This window comes from Camelus dromedarius, chromosome 11 (genome assembly GCF_036321535.1).
Source record: "Camelus dromedarius isolate mCamDro1 chromosome 11, mCamDro1.pat, whole genome shotgun sequence".
NCBI lineage: Eukaryota > Metazoa > Chordata > Mammalia > Artiodactyla > Camelidae > Camelus > Camelus dromedarius.
In genome coordinates, this window is record NC_087446.1 from 32,923,792 (window position 1) to 32,946,076 (window position 22,285).

Sequence of the window (22,285 nt, forward strand, 5' to 3'; positions counted from 1 at the left end):
TCCTCCACCCTGAATCATCAGTTGGAACGAAGTGTGCTCCCAATGCACAACACACCTTGTGCCTAGAAAACTAAATTTGCCCTTTTCAAAATTCAAAGGTTAGTTACAAGTTTAGCCAGCCCCACTCCTGTCTTCAATAGCACAGCTCTTTCCCCTTCCTCACACCCTATTTAGTCCTTCAGTTTCAGACATAAACTTGGACTCTACCACTCCACCTTCTTCCCAGAAGCACTGCCCCAGGCAAAGGGGGAGAGCAAACCAGCCAAGAATCTTCTCTTTCCAAGGTTCAGTGACTAGCACAGTATTTGGCACATACGAGGTGCTCAGTAAATAGTTACAGAATGAACGGTTCTGCTTGAGAGGACCCTGGGGCTGCGTTCTTGCAGTATCAGGAGGAGTGGAGAGTTACCTAATTAACTGATGTAAATTTCTCAGCAACATTGCATGAGGTTTTACTTATTCAAACAACATGATCTGCCTAGACTTCAGGGCAACACTGGGGTCATAGTCTGATCTTTATACCTCTCTTAGACAGATAAGGAACTTGAGTTTGATAAAGTCAAAGTCTTGGGTTTAAATCTAGTTCTCTCCCATTTCACTTGTGTGAGTTTAGGGAAGTGACTCAACCTCACTGACACTTACCTTGCCCGTCTGAAAAGTGGGATAAGAATGCCTTCCTCGCAGACTTATGATGAGAATGAAATAAGGTAAGAAAGGCCAGCACATGTGAATATTCAATAAGTGGTCCTTGCTGGTATTGACTGATTCACTGAAGAGTCTACTCTGGAAAATTCAAAGTTTAGAGTAGGTAAGTTAGTATGGATTCACTTTAAGGAGAAACCAAAAAAAAGTCTTTTAATTTTTATCACAAGACTATTGCGCCAACCTCCCTCTGCAGCTCATCTATTCTGCATGGAAAAAGTCTCACTGTTGGAAAATTCAGCCTCACCTTACCTAGGCAGGCGCTAATTTCCTCCATAGAAAATAATTTCTCATAACCCTGGGCATAATAACTCTTTCTATGCTTGGAGGCCATTAGTCAACATAAAGCTCCACAAAGTGAAATTTTCACTTAATTTAACATGTTGGTTGTTTTCCTAGGCATAATGGAACTAGGTCTATGGTCACAAGTCCTGCATCCTGGGCCACTGACCATAGAGGAAAACTATCACTAATTAGCACCTTTGAGGGGCCTGTGGAAGGTTTGCTTTTATTTTCTCCTGCTTTCATCCCTTTGGCAAACAGCCCTGGAAGGCTGGTCTTAAATGCTAATGAAATCGCAGTTTCTGTTGGAAGATGCAATCCCAGAACATTTGAAAGCTCAAAAACTCACTTAACTGTGTGGTGTATTGTTATGTATATTAATATGCTTTTGAGAACTGCTTTTTTTTATATAATTCAATATCTATTTGAAGAGCATTTGTCCAAAAGTAAGGTACCACCTAATACGCTTCTCATTTCCACACCATTAGCAGGGACAGCTCATCCTTATCATCCTTATCCTTTGAGTTTCAAGGTAATTTGGTAATAAGAACTCCATAAATTCATAGGTGGGTAGATGCAAACTGTCTATCTCTCAAGAGGAATAGAAATATGAATCCCTAAAAGAAAATACTACAATTATTTCAAGCAATGCGCTTTCTTGGAGCTACAGCTTTTATGGAATGCAGCACCATCAAAACTGGAGAACTGAACACCAGAAACAATTAATATAAGAACTGTAACCTTTTTTTAATTTAATTTTTTTATTGAAGTGTAGTTGATTTACAATGTTAATTTCAGGTGTATAGCAAAGCGATTTAGTTATACATGTACATACATATACATGTATATTTCAGATTCTTTTCCATGATAGGTTATTATAAGAAATTGAATATAATTCCCTGTGCTACACAGTAGGTCCTTGTTGTTTCTCTTTCGTATATAGTATATGTATCTGTTAATCTCAAAGTCCTAATTAATCCATCCCCTGCTCTTTCCCCTTTGGTAACCATGGTTTGTTTTCTTTGCCCGTGAGTCTATATCTGGTTGAACAGCAACCTTTTGCATTTCGTTTCATCTTCTCCATAAACAAGTCAATGGACATTCTGATCTGAGCAAAAACCTCAGGGCATCGGGCCTAAAGTTTAGGCACCCAACCTAAGACTCCATTTGAGAACAGAAAAATATCCTCCCTAGTTAATAAAGGACCTGGACACCTGCTGAGCCCTCTCCGGAGAGTGAAGTGGTCTCGGTCACTTCTCCATCATGTTTAATTCCGCCCTACCGGTCTCTTTTAATTTCACTGTGGCTGTGTCTCCTGCACAGTCTGGCTCCCTCACTTTATCTGTGATTACACACCGGTGTCTGAGGCTTCACTATAGAGTTTCGGGTCTTGACAGTGTTTCCCATCACAGTGTGAGAATTTTCTATTTTCCCAGGCCCTAGAGATCAGCTCTGTCTTTTGTGAGAAGGTGGCTTTCAAAAGAGCGCTGAAGTGGGGAAGAGGCGGGAGCCGCGCATGGGCTGCCAACCTAGGCCTGAGCCCTGCTCTGCTCAGCTCCGGAAGAGCTTGTTCAGAGGGGTTTGGCTTAAGCCAATGGAAATAAAAACACTTTTTCATTTTACCTGTCCCCGGGAGGGGCCAGAGTTATTCAGAGAGCACAGGAGGCCCTGGCCAAGAGGAAAACCCACAGAACTGATTTGTATGGAGCAGCAGAGTCCCACCACACACAGGCTCCAACAAGGTCAGACAAATAGGGCCCTTCCTCTCCTGGCCCCCTGCTCCTTCTGTGGTTTATTTGTATCTTCAAAAACACCACCAACAGCTGCTTGAACTCTTCTCTCCTGGAGTCTGCAATGCCAGGAGTTGACTTCTGAGCAAGAGCATTTACGTATCAGCCAACAAGACTGTTGTCCAGGTTAAGTAAAGAGAACGTTGTCGTGTGTGTCATACAAGAGCAAATCATTATGCAAAATCAATATCACCTTAAACACAAATTACTCTAATTAGGCTGGGACAATGGAGGGACTGATTTGTGAAGACGCTACTGGCTTATTGCTATAATTACTTGTTCTTTCAAAATAATCTCTCATCAGGTGAGTCAAGATGTTTCAGAAGCTTTTCCTTACACTACAGAGCTGACTTCTCTTCACTCCTTGGTTTTTTGAGCTGCAGCAGGACTCAAGCATCATAAAAAGACTATTAGAGGTGGCCTAGGAATTGGAAGCGGGCATTAATCTGAGCTCAGACTGGCCGTTAATGTCGGCTATGAGACAGCATGGAGGATGTGAGGACTAGGGGCATTATTGCGTGATTCTGCGGGAAGCAATGCGTGGAAGGAATGTTAGTATTATTTTTGGCTTAGGTTGCAGCAAAATTAACCTTCATTTCATTGCTCTGAAAACCCAGCAAACAAAATGCCTCTATCAGAAGCATAACTTTCTACCCAGTAACGTCTTGGAATAAAATCCTTGTTTTTGGTGGAGATTTATTTCCACATACAGAGATTTTGGAGTTTTTGCCACAAGTAAGAAGCCATCCAACATATGTAACCAAAAAATGCATAAAGACACACATAATAGAAGACCATTATTACCTACTCTTGCTCACAAAGAAAAACCTAATGCAAAATGATAATATTAAGCCTGTATTTTAGCAGTGTTTGTAATTCTGTTCTCCAGTGCGAACAATAAATGTGTTTTTATCTGGAGCTATAATATACTCAGACATTTAAAGTTCTCCAAAATCTAAAGGGGAATAGCACAGGACAGCTCCTTGGCATGATGGTTTAGCTGATGGAATGAAATGTTAGCCTGACTGTAGCTGATGGGTGCAGAAGAGGCTCCAGCATGGATAGTAAGAGTTTCAGGTATTTTATATCAGTCCTGAATAGCATAAGAGCAAGAAAGGGATGGGGACTGGAAGAAAGCTAAATGCTGTAGGCACATATTTATACCTGAATGTGGATGTGGTTGGCAGCTTCTGAAATGGCCCCTTATTACCTCCGCCTCCTGGTTTTCATGTCCTTGTGTGATCTCCTCCCCTTGAGTACAGTGACTTAATTGTAATGAATAGATTATGGCAGCAAGGACGGGATGTTACTTTCAAGATAAGTTTACAAAGAGATGGTGACTTCTGCCCTACTTGTATTCTCTCTCTGGTACTGCCTGCTAGTAAGCTCTCCTGAAGCCAGCTGCCATGTTAGGAGATGCTCTTTGCAGAGGCTCAAGTGACAAGGAACTAAGGGTGGCCTCCAGCCAATAGCTAGAGAGGAATTGAGGTCCTCAGTCCAATGATCAGCAAGAAACTGAATCCTGCCAACAAGCAGGAGAGTAAGCTTGGAAGCAGCTCCTTCCCTGGTAGAGCCCTGAGGTGACTACAGCTCAGGCTGACACTTTGACTACCGTTTGTACCACGTCCTGAGCCAGAGGGCACAGCTAAACTGCATCCAGATTCCTTACTCACAGACTCTGTGAGATAATACATGTTGTTCTGAAAAGAAAGTAAAGAAACAATCCCTTTTAAAATAGCACCCAAAGTAATAAAATACCTAGGAATAAATCTGACCAAGGAGGTGAAAGACTTATACATGGAGAACTACAAAACATTGATTAAGGAAATTAAAGAAGACTTAAAGATATCTCATGCCCCTGGATTGTAAGAATCAATATTATTCAAATGGCCAAACAGCCTTGGCAATCTACAAATTTAACACAATCTCTATCAAATTACCCAGGACATTTTTCACAGAACTAGAACAAATCATATTAAAATTTATATGGAATCAGAAAAGACCCAGAATTGCCAAAACAGTACAGAAGAAAAAGAATGAAGCTGGAGGAATAACCCTCCCAGACTTCAGACAATACTACAGAGCTATAGTAATCAAAATAGCATGGTGTTGGTACAAAAACAGACATATGGATCAATGGAACAGAACAGAGAGCCCAGAAATGAACCCATAAACTTTTGGTCAATTAATCTTTGACAAAGGAGGCAAGAACATACAATGGAATAAAGATAGACTCTTCAGCAAATGGTGTTTGGAAAACTGGACAGCTGCATGTAAATCAATGAAGTTAGAATACTCCCTCACACTATACACAAAAATAAACTCAAAATGGCTTAAAAACTTAAACATAAGACCAAACACTATAAATCTCCTAGAAGAAAACATAGGCAAAACATTATCTCATATACATCTCAGCAATGTTCTCCTAGAGCAGTCTACCCAAGCAATAGAAATAAAAGCAAGAATAGACAAATGGGACCTAACTACACTTACAAGCTTTTGCACATTAAAGGAAACCATAAGCAAAACAAAACAACAACCTATGTAATGGGAGAAAATATTTGCAAAAGAGGAGACTGACAAGGGCTTGATTTCCAGAATATATAAACAGCTCATATGACTTAATAAGAAAAAAACAAACAACTCAATCCAAAAATGGGCAGAAGACCTAAACAATCAATTATCCAATGAAGATATATGAATGGCCAATAGGCACATGAAAAAATGCTCAATATCACTAATTATCAGAGAAATGCAAATCAAAACTACAATGAGGTATCACCTCACACCAGTCAGAATGGCCACCATTCAAAATTTCACAAACAATAAATGCTGGAGAGGGTGTAGAGAAAAGGAAACCCTCCTATACTGTTGGTGGGAATATAGTTTGGTGCAGCCACTGTGGAAAACAGTATGGAGATTCCTCAAAAATCTAAAAATAGATTTACCATATGATCCAGCAACCCAATTCCTGGGCATATATCCAGAGGGATCCTTAATTCAAAAAGACACCTGCACCCCAATGTTCATAGCAGTACTATTTACAATAGCCAAGACATGGAAACAATCTAAATGTCCATGGACAGGTGACTGGATAAAGAAGTTGTGGTATATTTATACAATGGACTACTACTCAGCCATAAAAAATGATAAAATAATGCCATGTGCAGTAACATGGATGGCCCTGGAGATTGTCATTCTAAATGAAGTAAGCCAGAAAGAGAAAGAAAAATACCATATGATATCAGTCACATGTGGAATCTAAGAAAAAAAAAAAGACAAGTGAACTTATATATAAAACAGAAACAGACTCACAGACATAGAAAACAAACTTAAGGTTACCAGGGGGCAGGGGGTAGGAAGGAATAAATAGAGAGTTCAAAATTTGCAGATACTGACCGGTATAGATAGACAAGTTTATACTGTATAGCATACGGAACTATATTCGGTATCTTGTAGCAGCTTACGGTGAAAAAGAATATGAAAAATATATGTATATTCATGTATGACTGAAACATTGTGCTATATACCAGAAATTGACACAACATTGTAAACTGACTATACTTCAATAAAAAAAATTAAAATTTAAAAAAGTACATGTTGTTCTAAGCTGCTAAGTTCGGGGGTAATTTTTTTACACAGCAATTGTTTACAGCAATGATGAAAGTAGTGGAAAAGAGAAAGTTCTATCAAATCAGGCACCATTTCTGGGATGGCTCAAGCCTCACAATTCTTCTTTTCAAAGGATAAAAACAACAATCTTGTCTGTGGCTGAGCACCCTTTCCCTCTTTTTCTGCCCAAACTCAAGCACTCCACTGGGTTATAAATTCTGTTATTATGGTGTGAAAGCAGCCACAGAAAACACAGAAATGAATGAACAAGTTTGCATTCCAATAAAATTTAATTTACGAAAATAGGCATGTGAACTATATGGATCTAACGTTAAGCTCCCTTCTCGATGGACAGATAGGGACTAGCAGGTGTGATCCTGGCTGGACACGGATTCCCAGACAGCATGGCGCGTGTGCTCGAGCATCTGGCTCCTTCTAATATATGTCTTCACCTCCCCCAGCCTTGGAGTTCAGCCCCCTCACCAGAAATGCATTTACTGATATTCCACTTAATCAATTTGTTTCTGAATTTCTTCATAGGATTCAAAACAGCAGTTTGATTTGGGACATTCCATTTACACTCAAGAGAATGAAACTGTAATTCCTATTTTATTCCTTTTCTGTCTTGCATGCCAAACACAATTCAAATTGTCATTCTTTCTTCAGAACTAAATACCATCTTGAAAGTGTTTATTCTTACTGTTTAAAACAATTTTGATGCTGGCTGGTTCTTCTATCTCAAGTAAACAATACACATTTAAGAAATTAAAATGATTATTTTTTTTCCCATTGAAATGATTTTCTTTTAAGGAGAATGTTGTTTTGTCAAAAATCAGGATGTCTCAATGCTTTCTATAACATTGTTTTTTGCAGATAATGCTAGATGGTGTATTAGATGATTGTCCAAAATCTGAGTCCTAGTTCTAACTCTGTCACATATTAACCTATGTAATCTTGGGGAAACTATCTAAACTCATTTTGTTGATTCTATTTTTCATCTTTGGGACAAAAAAGAGATGTTAATTCTTACTGTGGCTCTCTAATAAGAATCTGATGAGTCAATATATTCAAAAGTATATCATAAAACTTTGTAACAACAGTAGGTATTACTATTTATCAAGCTTTTATTTTGTACCAAGAACTGCACAATAGATGAGGGATATAAAACTGAATAAAACTAGTCTCTTCTCTTCAAAAGCTAACTATATCAAATAAATTAATAAAATAGGTAACACTTTAATAGTATTCACTATGTTCTAAGCACTCTGTACCTGTTTCATTTAATCTTTACAGTGTAAGTACAATTATTGTTCCCGTTTTAAGAGGAGAATATCAACACAAAGAGAGGTTAAGTAATTTGCCCACGGTCACACAGCTCATAAGTGACTGAGCCGGGATTCCAATCAGGATGTTTGATTCCACCATGCATGTGCTTCACCATTACACTGTTTTGAATATTAGGACTATAGATGTTTCACTGAAGGCAATTAGAAAGTCAGAAGTGATTTTAGAAAGCAAATAATTAGGAAGAAATAAAATTAGGGATGGACAGAAGAAAGAAATATTTCTATAACTTCTTCCCATCAAACACAAGTCCCATGGATACTCTGTGAAAAAAAGGATCTTGTGGCCAGATGTCTGGGAAACATCTTGACCCTCCTCAGAGTCTTAATATATGATAGCCTGGTCAGGTCCTGATTTCAGCCCTGTAGAAATGACAGCTATATCCTTTTGGCTGGTCCAGTGTTTCCCCAAAGTATTTGTCCTCAAGATCCTTTTCACTAATGTAGTTAAATGAGTTCTGCAGAATATTTTGTCTCTGCAAAACACTGGTGTAGAACTTACCACTGAAGAAAATTGCATGGAGTGGAATAGAGATTTATAACAGCTACATGAGAATGAGAGAGGACTCTGACCAGGGGCAAAGTAAGGAGTTGCCGAAGAGCTTGTGAACACAACTGGTCTTGAAAACCATCCTTTGGTGATCATGCCAGTTGGCATGGCTGTGGGGTTATCTGTAGCTACGCTCAGCAGCTGGAGAGTAGGGGCAGAGAAAGTAGAAATTGGGGTTGACCTGGGATTAAAGACCAGCAAGGCAGATGAAGTAGAAGACAAGAAGGGAGGAAATGAATTTACTATTAATATTTGAAAAGGACAAGACAAAAATGATGTTATGTTTCTTGCGCATCGTACAAACTTGAAAGTAATAAACCTACAGCCATCAGAAATGTCATTGTATAAGTAACTTGACAAAGAAGACAGAGAAACACATTCATCAATTCTGAGGGAAAGATAATTGACTCTTTAAGTTAATTTGGCAACCCTAACACTTTCATGCTGGGGGTATAACTAAGACTTTCCAAGCACTGATGCTCAGACACCTTTGCCATTATTCCCAGTACTTACGGTAAATTCAGGGGTCTCCCAAGCACATGCATATCTTCATATGGAGAGGTTCCAGTCTAGCTGATGGTTATCTCAGGCGCTGGTGGCTGGGTAAATGTCCTTTCTCAGATGTGACTAATGCACAGAAGTTGGCTAAGAAAGGCAGTTCACATGGCAACTGAGGACTGTTGGAGTGTGGATCTCCTGAAAGAGAGAGAGAGGAGGTAGGGCTCAGAGGGCAATGATGGGGGCTGGGTTCTCTCAGTTGCTATTCCATAAGGAATAGTGACTTCTTGCAGCAAGTCGTGATTGGGTTAGAAGGCACATCACTTCAGGGTAGGGTCCTTAAACTTCTAGGTCTTCAGGATGCCTATACTTTCTTAAAATTTGTTAAGGTCCCTAAAGGGCTTTTATGGAGTTGTATCTATCAATATGGATTATATTTGAAATGAAAACTGAGAAACATTTAAATATCTATTAATTTATTTAAAAACAGAAATAATAAATCTACTACATGTTAACAAAAATAATATTTTTTAAAAAAAATTGCATATTTTCCAAAGTAAAATAAAATATCATGAGAAGAATGTCATTGTTTTGCATTTTTGCAAATCTCTTTAATGGCTGACTTAATAGGAGACAATTTGAATCTCATCTTTTTCTGTAATCACTCTGTCATGATCTACTCTTTCGGTTGAAGACAATCCTGCCTCACACATACATATAATTGGAAAAGGGAGAGACATTTGGTTTTTCAGATAATTGTGAACATTCTTCTTTGATACCACATCAATACTCAAAAAGTGCTGGTTTCTTAATGGTTAGTTGCAATGTAGAACCTGAAACCATATTAATGAACTTTTGGTATTCTGTTATATTAAAATTCATTGATCCATCTCAGACTTTAAATGGATATTTTATTCATGAAAGACTTTGGCCATTTGGAAAATATTGGTTCACTGAGACATGCAGATCTTCCAAATGACCATTTATTTCATTAAACAATATAAATATCACATTTATTAATATCACCTTCATCTTGTCAGAAAAGTTTTTAAGTTTTGGAAAGCTGTCAAGCTCATGGTAGACAATACGAGTTTTCCAAGATTCTAATTTTTGCTTAAAAGCTTAAATTTTGTCATTGACCACAAAGACTGTCAGTGTTTTCCTTGAAATGACAGGTTCACTTAGGGTGACCAACCATCCCACTTTGCCCAAGATTGAGGGGCTCCTGGGAGGGTTCTGGGGTTTCAGCACCAAAACCGGGAAAGTCCCTGACAAACTTGGGTGAGGCACACAAGTATCGGTTCACTCACTTTTGAGAAAATATTCGTCAAAAACTCAAGTCAGAGTAACTGTAGTTTGTCTGTCATTCTTTCCAGCAAAAAATGGTGTTCCAAGACAAAGACAACCAGTTCGGTTAGTAAATCAAATCACCACACGAGTCCTCCTCCCTCAGATAATCATCATCCTTTGGTATGCAGCAGAGCTGCTTGGTGAGTATTTCCTATTTTGTCACATAGCACGTTAAAAAGACGTGTACTCAAGGGTCCATGTTTAACTAATATATTAATTTCTACTGCTTCATTATAGGCATTCTTAAATACAACTGGCTTTTTTTTTTTTTTTAAATGGAGGTACTGGGGATTGAACCCAGGACCTCATGCATGCTAAGTATGTGTTCTACCACTGAGCTATATCCACACTATGCCCCCTCAACAGCCTGAGCAGCTGACATTTTTTAAAACGTAAGCATGTGACTATGAAGAATCATAACTACCAGGAATTTGGTGCCACTGCTTAATTCATGCTTACATGTCAGCAGTTTGTCCCACCATGGCTTTTGCACCATATGGATAAAAGGTCAACAAAGGACATAAAAAGGCAAATGATGTCCTACTATATTTTGAAAAGAGCTTTGATCTCACAGATGGTCTATCCCCCAGGGTCTAGAAACCATACTTTAAGAAGCCTCGTCCTGGGCATAAACCTTGCCAGAGGCTCTGTTCAAGCATCTGCCCCCTGTGAACCCAGAATTGCCACCCTCTTTTCCTCTCCTCCAAGGATCTTCCCAAGGTTTAGGAAGGTTCTCCTTTTGAGTTCCCAAAGCACACAAGCTTCAAACACACCTTCTTTTTGATCATACGATGCCGACCCTCTGCCCACACTTCTGAATGAAGCTACTTTCAGTGATTCAGAAGCTCTCCATCTTCATCCTTCTAAGAGAATCCACCTTCTATGATCCCAACGTGGTTTTCTGGCCCCATCCATCTAAAGAAGAGAGAACACAAAACAGAAATTTAATCTCCATTGGGTCACAATCCTGCTAAATATTTTAATACATTTTAATATCCTAGTAGTCATAATCAAGGCAGAAGACTAGATTTGAAAAGAGAAGAATGGGACCATTTTCAAATTAGTGCAAGTATTAATTTGTATTATTTTACTATGGACATGAACAGATTTTGTTTTGGTCTGTAAAATATACTTAAGATGTAAGTTGTTATTGCCAGTGAGGAACTTCAGTCAGAATTATAAAAGTGAAAATGACATCCTGTAACCTTGAGGACTCTGCATAAAAACAAGGCTTTGTAACCGAAAGTAGACTCTGAGCCACTTTTCCTCCAGCCTTAGAGTCATCCAGGGGTCTCATTATCTGTCAGGACATCTGCCATAGGCTGATGAAGGATGAAATAAATGCTGTACAGTGGTGACATTTTGCTACATTTAGGTTTGAAATAGTTTTTTTTTAATTCAAAAAAAAAAAAAAAGGACAGATGAAAAGAAGTTTGAGATGAGATTGGCAGGTGGATGTACTCCCCAGAGATATACATTGCTATTCTTTGGCATCAGAAACATAAGCCAGAATTAATTTAACTACATAGTTCTACTTTCATTTTAGGTGGCATTTTACAGTTTATTAAATATTTAACATGCACTATCTCATTTCTCTTCACAGCACTCATAAAAAAGGTATATATATTTTTCTCTACATTTGACCAGAGGTGGCCAAGGCTGAATGATTGTCACTCCGCAATAAGTATCCTACCCATGCCTACGGACCTAAAGTGCAATATTCATCCAGTGGACAGCCATGGCTTTATGGAAACCTTGATGGTAAAGAAGAAGAAGTAGGGGTAGAAATGTTAAATATGGCAGATGGAAGTCACTGGTGGGTATCTGCTAGCTCCTTGTGCCGACTGCTGGAAATGCAGCACCAGCCCCCTTCTGCCTCTCCTCAGGGAATACATTGCCCAGAATCCCTTGCCAGAGTGTTTCCAGATTAGGTGGAAGGTAGAAGAGAGACAGACATGTTCGTTGGTGCTTTAGCAAGAATGTGGGGAGATGTAGCCTCAGTGGGTCTGAGGTTTTGGAGCTGCCTCCAGGTGGTTCGTGGTGCTGCAGCAAACTCAGGGTTGTACTCAGTTACTGCAGGTCACTGCAGATGGTTTCTCATGGTTCCTGCAACTTCCTGACTCTCTGAAAGCTAATGGTGACCTGAGAACAAGCAAAAGCTTTACTTGTTTGGTCTTTGAAACTCCAGCCCTCACCACCATGTTCTAAACATCGATAGTCCCCATATTAAATTCCTGCCTGCCTGAAACACCCAAGAGGCTGATTATTTTCTGACAAATACCACAAATGGACAGTAAGTTTAAAAAAAGAAGCATACGGCTTTAAGGATAATGAGAATGTGAATTAAAACAACAGCTGAGATACTAACATTTTTTTTTGGGTGGGGAGGAGATAAAATTGGGAAGAGTAAGTGATAACTGACATATAGGGAGAAGAAAACTGAAACCCAACTACATGTAGTGGAGAAATACTGATAAGAAGTAAGCAGATTTATGCTGTACTATTGATTCCTGGAAAGTTTCAGGTAATTTTGAAGTTGGAAGCACTGAATGAGTTGGAAATAGGTGGACTGATTGAAAGTCTGTATAAGTAGTTTAGTGGCTGGAAAACTTTTTCTGCAAAGGGCCAAATAATAAATACCTTAGGCTTTATGCCTCATATGGTCTCTGTGACAGTGATTTAACTCTGCAGTGGTAGCGCACAAGTAGCCAGAGACAATACTTCTACAGTGGACATGACTGTGGTCCAATAAAACTTTATTTACAAAAACAAGTGGCAGGTCAGATTTGGCCCTTGGGCCATAGGTTGCTGACCTCTGTTTGGATCATTAGAACATTTCATTAGCTTGCATAGTTCTCCCAGGATATGGATCTAGGATAAAACAAGAAGTTTACTCTCTGGAAAGGTTGAAATAAAGAGATTCTATAGTTGGTGACACTAGACATGGCTGGGGTGTGGCTACGGAGTGAAGAATCATATGGAAAATAGAAGAACTACATACAACCTGCAAACTGAGCCAGGGGACCCAGAGACACCTTACCTGGCCAGACTCTGATTCAAAGTATGCTTTCTGAAAAATGGAGCTAAATAACAAAGGAAAATTGAAACTGGTTGCCTAAGGGGAGTGAGAATTGGGTGTGAGGTGTTCTTTCACCTCCTAGGTATCATAGTAATTATTTGACTTTCAAAAACATTGCATGTAAAATCATAACTAAATTAAGAAAAACATTAAAGTAGAGAAGTTCAAGGTACTATATGTATGTTTCACGACCCTATGAATAGGAAGGGTGGTATCACTACCCTGATTTTCCAAGTGAAGAGGGTTAAATTCTGAAGCTGAATAGCATAGAGGAAAAGCTATTGCACTGGAAAAAGGAAATATATTGGGTTTAGTTGGTAAAAGTAGAAGAACTGATTGGTAAATTAATGGGAGGTATTGGTAGAACCCCACAAATATAGAAAGCACTAGAGAGTGTTTAAACTTTCGTGATCACAAGTGTGAGCCAAAAATATTGTTGGACACCAACAGCTCCAAATGAGCGGAAAATCTTGGCTAAGACTGAGCAATGCTGGCATCACTCCTAGTTGCCCCAGCTATGAGCACCCTCCCCATGTTAATGATATAATGAAAAATGCAAATGAAGTAAACAATAATTAGGTGCAGAGTAGCACATGGCCCAATTAACTCAGTACTGGAATGGAATTTACAGGGCTGGAGTGTATGAATGATAGAGAAAGGAGGAGATCGCGAGGAGATGACCTGGGTTACAAATAAATGTGAGTTAGAGATTCTCTTGGTTAATGCTGACCTGTTCCATCTCTGTCTGACACTGAAGTAGGTGTATTTTGGTGAGTTTTCAATCCCTTACCCATTCCACCTGGAGCCATGACTTCAGGGCAGGAAACAGTGGGGCAGGTGGATGACAGAGTTCATAATCCACACCTCATGGCTCTGGAAATTTACTTGGAATGATCACAACTGCCTTCACCAGTTAGTTTCCCCAATAAGAGTGGTGTTTCTTGCCATTGTCAAGAAGGAAAGAAACCCGCTCAAACAGGTATGGATGGGAGGAAGGAGTCCCCAGGGAACTAGGTTTTAGCACCAGTGCTTGCCTATCACATCTGCCTCTCAACAGCTGGGTGACATTGGGCAACTTCTGTACAGCCTCAGTTCCCTCTTCTGTTAACAAATGTTTGGGGGACAGTGATGGTTAATTTTATGTGCCAACTAGGCTGGGTTGTGGGGTGCCCAGATACTTGGTTAAACATTATTGTGAAGGTGTTTCTGCATGAGATCAACATTTGACTAAATAAAGCAGATCACCCCCCTTAACGTGGATGGTCCTCATCTGATCTGTTGAAAGCTTGAATGGAACAAAAAAGCTGAATAAAGGAGATTTTGCTCCCTCTCTGCCTGATTGTCTTCAAGCTGGGGCGTTGTTCTTCCCCTGCCTTCAGACCTGGACTGGAACGTACACCGCTGACTCTCCTGTGTCTCCTGTGCCCAGAGACCTTGGAAGCTCTCAGCCTCTCCAATCATGTGAGCCAATTACACACACACACAAACACACACACACACACACACACACACACACACCCTATTGGTTCTGTTTCTCTGGCAAATCCTGACTGATACAAAGATGATAATAATACCTTACCTATCTCATTTGGATTCCTGAGAAAGGTTTTATTTAGTATCATACCTGATCAACTGCAAATATATGCACAGGCACACACAAAAAATTGGTCTTATTATTATAACCATCTTCTAGGAAAAAAAATAAAGAAAAATCCAAAAGTGCAAATGTTTGCTGATTATTCTTTGAGCAGAAGCAGTAGAAGGTAGTAAATGAAGCTATGAACTTGGGGGTTAGAGAGAAACTCTGTTCCCCACATATTAGCTGTAGGATTTTGCACAAATTACCTAACTTTACATCATCTCAGAATTCTCTGCTGAAGAATGGAGTCGATAACACTTTTTTTTTCCTATAAGCCTGTTTTGAGGATAAAATGTGATGACATAGATAACATCTCTCACTCAGTAAACAGTGGCTAATATTGCTAAAGGTCAGATGATTACCAAAGACCACTTAATTGATTAATGAAAATGGGACCTGAATCCACACCCCCTACCCCTGACTGTTCAGCCCCAGGACTTCCCACTTTATCAGCTCTTGTGGTTGGAGAGCCTTCCCCCAATTTTGCTGGGTGAGAAAGGATTTCTCTGGCGTTGCTTGAAAAGGAATGCACACTTTTCTACATGACCTTCTTCAACAACACATTTTTAATGAGAGAAGTGAACCTTCATTTGTCATGAACAGTTCCTTTCTTTCCTCTGCAACCCGCTGAGGTCGAGCTGTCCCTTAAAGAAAGCCTGTGATCTTCAGTCTCAGGCTCCTTTTAATTAAGGCTGTGAATGGCTAATGGCCAGCCTGCCGGGAGTGAGAGCTGGGCTGGGGGCAGGGTATGAGGAAGTCCGTCAGGAGTAAGATGCTAGTGGCTGAACTAATGACTGAATCCCGGGCATCTGACAGCACTCTTTATAATTCCTCAAAATGATTTTTCAGACTTGGCATGTATATACCTGGTACACACTCACCAAATGCCCTCATCCTTCTGAGGCCCCAGAGGGGGCACTTCCTTTTCAAATAGGAAATGACTTTCTGGATGGCCTAACCCAAGACACTTGAATGTCTGTGGGTCAGCAACAAATAAAGCTAACTTGTGGCTAGATAAAATCCTCAATCTATCATCTTGGTCAGAGTATTGCACATTTTCTGGAATGCTGGACACAGCTTATCACAGTTCTGAGCAGTTTTCAAGAGTGTGGACTGGACATCCTGATCCGAGGAAGGGTAGCTCAAGTCCCTAGTCCACTTTTGATTACAAAAGAGTCCCCATGAGTCTTTGCCCATGGGTAGATGAGTGCTTTGAAAACTGGAGAAGCATTTTAAATACTTTTTATCTTTTCTCATGCCTTTCTGTATTCGTTTTATAAAAATACATTCATCTTTTATGTTACAATACAGTAAACTATCTGAATCTGTTGTTCTTAACTTCCTTGGGAGGTGGAGGAAGGCAGAGCTCACAGACTTCTTAGACCCTCTCTCCGCAAATATACATACACACATATAGACACACACACATATAATTTCATATGGGATTTTAAGGAACCCTTGTTCTAAGAACTATTGATTGTGATAAAGGAAGGAGACAGAATGAGGAATAATATCTTCAGGGGCACAGAAGGATTCCCAGGAAGATGGCCAAATCCTGGTGTGCGCTTTCAAGAGTCAATTTCTGGAAGAGCCCATTAAAAGTTCTAGGTTGATATCCTAGAAGAGAGGAAGAGGGAAGGAAAATTGGATGGAAAGAAGAGAGGAGGAGGGGAGAGGGAGGGAGAAGACAGGGAGGCAGAGACAATCAGAGAACTTCAACAAATACTGCTCATTGATAATCTCCTCTACATCAGACCTGGTCCTCGGACAAGCCGTACAGATACACGTAAGTGCTGTTTTGTCTGGAAGCCGTTCCCAGAATAGAAGGGAGCAAATATGCAATCACTTAACTCTACAGAGAGATGCACTCAGTGCCCGGAGAGGACACCGGAGGACCCTCAAGAAAGGCTTCAAAGCAGAGGAGATATTTGAGTTCGGCCTGAAATATAACAATGATTTCAGCAGGCCACGTGCGTTTGAATATTTTCGGACCTCTGGGATGCCTGTGGATTTGTGCTGGCGGCGTGACCAATGTCATTGCTTGGAAGTCCCATTTCAATTGGAACCAATCAACAAGTACATGTGAGGCATCTGCTCCTGGGCAGGGACTGAGGGAGAAAAAGCAGCAGCATCACACTGCCTGAAACCTGCAGGAACTCAGACTCCACACAGCTTAGCAACCCCAGGGAACACAGACTAGAGGGAGGCCAGGGAAAGCGGGAAGCAGGAGACCAGGGCGAGCCAGTCGGGACAGCCTGGAGCAGGAGGCCTCCTCTGGGTTCAAAGCACCAAGAGTGGGCACTAGGGGCTGAACCCAGAGAAGGGGGTATGCCTGGCCCAATGCCCCACCCCCTGGGCTTTTCCCAGCAGTGAGAACATCCATTCATCAGGTGGTGAGGATTTCCTTCTCTGTCTCTTCCTTCTATTTTCTCAGCTCTGTCATTTTGTGAATGAAAAAGTTATTTTTTGTTTGTTTGTCCTTGTCTTTGTATAATCCCTTGCAAATTAAGGCATGCTCATCTGGAGTAAGAAGCTCCTTGGAGCCCAGCCTGCTTTTGGTTAGCTTAGCAGAGGAAATAGCAGATATTTTTAAAAATGCAATTGTGGTGGTTTTCCATTTAAAAAAAAAATCTATTTCGGCTGTTCAGTGGAGATAAACAATCTTTTCCTTCTATCTTTCTAAGTTCTCAACTGGAGCTCTATAACAGAAGATAGATTAACAAAAGAAAAGCATACAAGTTGACTTACTGTAAGTTTTATGTGACATGAGCTTCACAGGGAAATGAAGACCCCAAGAACTGGTGAAACCTGAGTGCGTGTCTGCCGGGCGTGATGCAGAGCAGACAGTCCTGGGAAGACGTGCTAGGACGCGGGTGTGAGCTGAGGAGGGTGAACGGGGAAACTTAGGAAGACCTGCTCATCTGGATTCGACTTGGGGTCCCTCTGTCTTCTGAGACAAGAATGCTCCTTTCCTGGGCCAGAGCATCTCTCTCAAGAGGGCTTAGGACCTGCTTGAGGGGAAGGTCAAAGAGTCTTTCTAATACTTGCCATTTCTCAAACTCCTTCAGCTCAAAATATTCAATATTCTGAAGTGCCATATTTTGGTGTCCTGTGTCCTGAATCCTGTCCCCTACTCTCCCCATCTTCTGATATCTTATTATACCTCAGGTGGTTCCCTGTTCTTTTTATTCCTTGGCTCAGCTTTCTTAAAAGAGAAGGAAATGAATCCTTGTGTCATCCAAAGGGCAGGTAAGGAATATGGAATAAGAAAGTCAATGTTCATAGCAGCACTATATACAGTAGCCAAGACTGGAAAACAACCTAAATGTCCATTGACAGATGACTGGATAAAGAAGTTGTGGTATATTTATACAATGGAATACTACTCAGCCATAAAAAAGAATAAAATAATGCCATCTGCAGCAACATAGATGGCCCTGCAGATTGTCATTCTAAGTGAAGTAAGCCAAAAAGAGAGAAAAATACCATATGGAATCTAAGAAAAAAAAAAAGACAAACTTATTTACAAAACAGAAACAGACTCATAAACATAGAAAACAAACTTATGGTTATGGGGGAAAAGGGGTGGGAAGGGTTAAATTGAGAGTTTGAGATTGCAGATACTAATGAATACATAAGCAGCAAATTTATACTGTATAGCACACAGAACTATATTCAATATCTTGTAGTAACTTATGGTGAAAAAGAATATGAAAATGAATATATGTATGTTTGTGTATGACTGAAGCATTGTGCTGTGCACTAGAAACTGACAAAACGTTGTAAACTGACTATACTTCAATAAAAAAAAAATATATATATATACAAAAAAAAAAAAAAAAGAAATACTTGTCCCACTCAGAGAATATTGGAGCTTCTTCTAGGAATGTATTCACTGATTTGTCATTTCAAAAACATGCGTTGACTAGCAGATACTAACTACTATATATAAAATAGATAAACAGCAAGGTCCTGCTGTATAACACAGGGAACTATATTCAATACCTTGTAATAGCCTATAATAAAAAAGTATATGAAAAGGAATATGTATATATATGTATGTATGCATAAAGAAGCACTATGTTGTACACCAGAAGTGATCACAACATTGTAAACAGACTATACTTCAATAAAAACAATTAATTAAAATTTATTGCTGGAAAAAATACTGAGAACCCACACTATACTAGCCACAGTCCTAGGAACCAACAATAGGGCAGAGGAGGAAAAACTGGTAAAAATCTCTGCCCTCCTAGATCTTACATTCCAGCTGGGAGAGATATACTAAAAACAGATAATTAATTAAACTATATGTCAATTTGATAAAGACAAATGAATAGAGAAAATTCAAGCAAGGAAGGGATATGGGACCGCTAAGGTAGGGGAGGGCGGCAATTTAAAATAAAGAGGTCAGGAAGGCCTTACTGAGAGTGGCATCTGAGCAAGTGGCAAATATTCTGCTGAAGAGATTTCCATGCGTCCACAGAGCCCTGTCTCGCCTCAAGAAAAGTATTTCTTTGGAAAGGCCTTTTTTGGTGGTAAATATATATAACATAAAATTTAGCATTTTAAACAATTTTAAATCTACAATTCAGTGGCATTAATTACATTCACCATGTTGTGCAACCGTCACCACCATCTATTTCGAAAACTTTTTAAAAATAATTCCAAACAGAAACTCTGTAAACTGTTAAACCAGTAAGCCATAACTCCCCACTCCTCCTTCCCCTGAAACCCCTGGTAACTTTTAATCTACTTTTTGTTTCTATGGATTTGCCTGTTCTAGATATTTCATATAAGTGGAATTGTACAATATTTGTCCTTTTATGTCTGCTTCATTTCACTTAGTATAATTTGTCAAGGTTTATACATGTTGCAGCATGTGTTAGAAGTTTCTTGCTTTTTAGCGGTAAATAATACTCCATTGTAAGCATACACCACATTTTATTATCCATTAACGTGTTAACAGACACTTGAGTCGTCTCCACATTTTGGCTATTGTGAATTATGTTGCAGTGAACAGTGGCATACAAGTGCCTGTTCAAGTCACCGTTTTCAATTCTTCTGGGCTTGTACCTAAAAGTAGAATTGCTGGATCATATGGTATTTCTACGTTTAGCTTTTGAGGAAGACACTATTTTCCACGGTGGCTGCACCTCGTACATTCCCACCAGCAATACAGAAGGATTCTGATTTTTCCATACCCTTTCCTACCCTTGTTTTGATTTGTGTGTTTTTTTTTTAAATTACACCTGTCTTAGTAGATCTGAAACAGTACCTCACTGTGGTATCGATGTGCATCTCCCTAATGACTAATGATGTGGAGCATCTTTTCATGTGCTTATTAGTCAGTTGTATGTTTTCTTTATAAAATGTCTACTTAAGTCCTGTGCCCATTTAAAAATAGTGTTGCTTGTCTTCTTGTAGTTGAGCGTTAGGAGCTCTTTATATGTTTTGGATATTAAATCTTTATTAGATATACAATTGGCAACTATTTTCTGTTTGGAGAGACCTTTTTAAATAAAAATCATATTACAAAAGGTTAAGGAAGGAGGCAAAATAAGGAAGTGAAGGAAGCAGAGAGCAGACTCTTCTTTGGAAAATTAGGTGGTAAAGAGAAGGTGGTAACCAAGGAAGATTTGTGATAAAGCTGAGGGATAGTTAAGTATCATAGGAGGTAGAAAGGGAGGAAAGAGACAGTGAAGAGTGATGGACTCATAGAAGGGTAGTTGGCAGGGAAGGTGGTGGGGATTCAGGGAAGGGAGTGGGTACAGGATGTAGAAGGATAGAAGGACATAGTTGGAGACGTGAGTCTGGCAAAGTAGTGACAGTAGAGTGTGACTTCTTTTTTCTGATTTAAGGAGGAAAGTGAGAAGCCAGGGCTTCATGTCCTTCCTGCCACCTTCATGGATATGGGAAGTCAAATTACAATAAATCCAGTCAGTAATATCTAGAATTTGTAATTTTTCCCTCCTAAATTGATGAATAGTTTTTTATTGTCAAAACAGCTTCAAAGGTAGGTGTAACCTATGCCTGGACATTATAAAAATGAAATCAAATGTCCTTCAAAATCCCCTACATTTTCTGAGTCTCCCAATTTCCAGGTCAAAATGTTTTGCAAAATAACTGCCATTCCACTGCTCGTTATTAATGGTGGTGATGGTGGAATGTTTTATTTCGATAAGCCTGTCCCTGTAATTAGAGACCTTGACCAGCTGTTCCTGCAAAACTGGCTTTGTATAGCCTTTGCTCTTGAAATGCTCCTTACTGTATCCCAAGACCTGAAAAGGAACCAATTTAATTTGGTTCACCCAGGTTTTTAAAGACTCATTTGAACGCAAAATACTTTGCTTTATATTAGCAACTATTAACCTCCCAAGAACCAGAATTCCAGAAAATACACTTTGGGAAATGCTGACCTGGATGGATGATTCCTTTTCTGGAATGTTCTGCCTCCATCCTTAGTTTTATCTCACAATCTCAGAAGAAAACCTCCTTCCTCTCCAGCAGTGCTTTTCTCGCCTCCTCTGTAGTTCCTTTGCTCTTTGCTTTTCTCTAGGAAGCCTTGAGCATGGCGTTTCCATGAATGGCATTCTACAGAATCATCTCATTCCAAAAGCTGAAATAAAATGAAGCAGAATGAAATGCAACATATGCACACGAGCGCACACACACACACACTCACATGTATATATTATTGTTGTTATTATTGGCCCAATTTCTTTCTACTGTTCTAATCTTTGATACCCCTATGGCAGTTTCATGGGCAAGGGTCCATCACATGCAGTTTTTGAGCAGAGATAACTCAGTGAGGGTGTGGAAATGTTCCCCAGCGATGTGGAGGCGGCTGAAAATTGAGCCCCGTATGAACATACAGCCTCACGGCAAGGTGGTGTGGCAGCACCCGTCCAGTCTGCCCGTTTGCATTCACCCAGAAAGGGGCACTTGGTTCATAAAAAGCTGGTTCAATAAGCCCATGGCTTCTTTCCTGCTGCTGTGATCATGAGCCCCTACTATAATTATAATGAAGTGATTCCATAAACAGTACTACCGTGTATTAAACATACGTGAGAGCGTCAGATAGACACCATGATAACAACAGAATGTTAACAAGCACGAATGTTTTTGTGTTTGACAAAGCATAACAAAACTTCTGTAAGCCACGCCTTTCCTTTCAAAGGATGCCAGCAAGTCTGGAACATAAGCTTCACACCAGATAAACAACCAAACAAGGAAGAAAATAACTGGGAAAAAGAAACCCTACAAAATCTGAATCTGAATTCCAGTTTTCAGAGAACATATTAAGCTTCTTATCCTAATCCCAGAGTCAGAACAACAATATTATTTACATGCAAAAAATTGAAATTTAGTGTAAGAGGGAAGTACACTTGATGGGAAAATAAGTTCTAGTTCAGATATTTGGGGGACAGGGAGAGACAG

At 39.7% G+C, this 22,285-nt stretch overlaps 1 long non-coding RNA gene across 1 annotated transcript in view; it reads right to left on the reverse strand.

Annotated features, from left to right (window-relative positions):
• LOC116156421 (uncharacterized) overlaps positions 1-9,121 on the reverse strand; it is a 53,031-nt gene extending 43,910 nt beyond the window's left edge. The window contains exons 1-2 of the long non-coding RNA XR_004140214.2: positions 8,793-9,121; positions 643-783 (exon numbers count right to left, since the gene is read on the reverse strand). This is a non-coding gene — a long non-coding RNA (uncharacterized LOC116156421). The remainder of the gene's footprint in view (positions 1-642; positions 784-8,792) is intronic.
• Between the last annotated feature and the right edge of the window lie 13,164 nt (positions 9,122-22,285).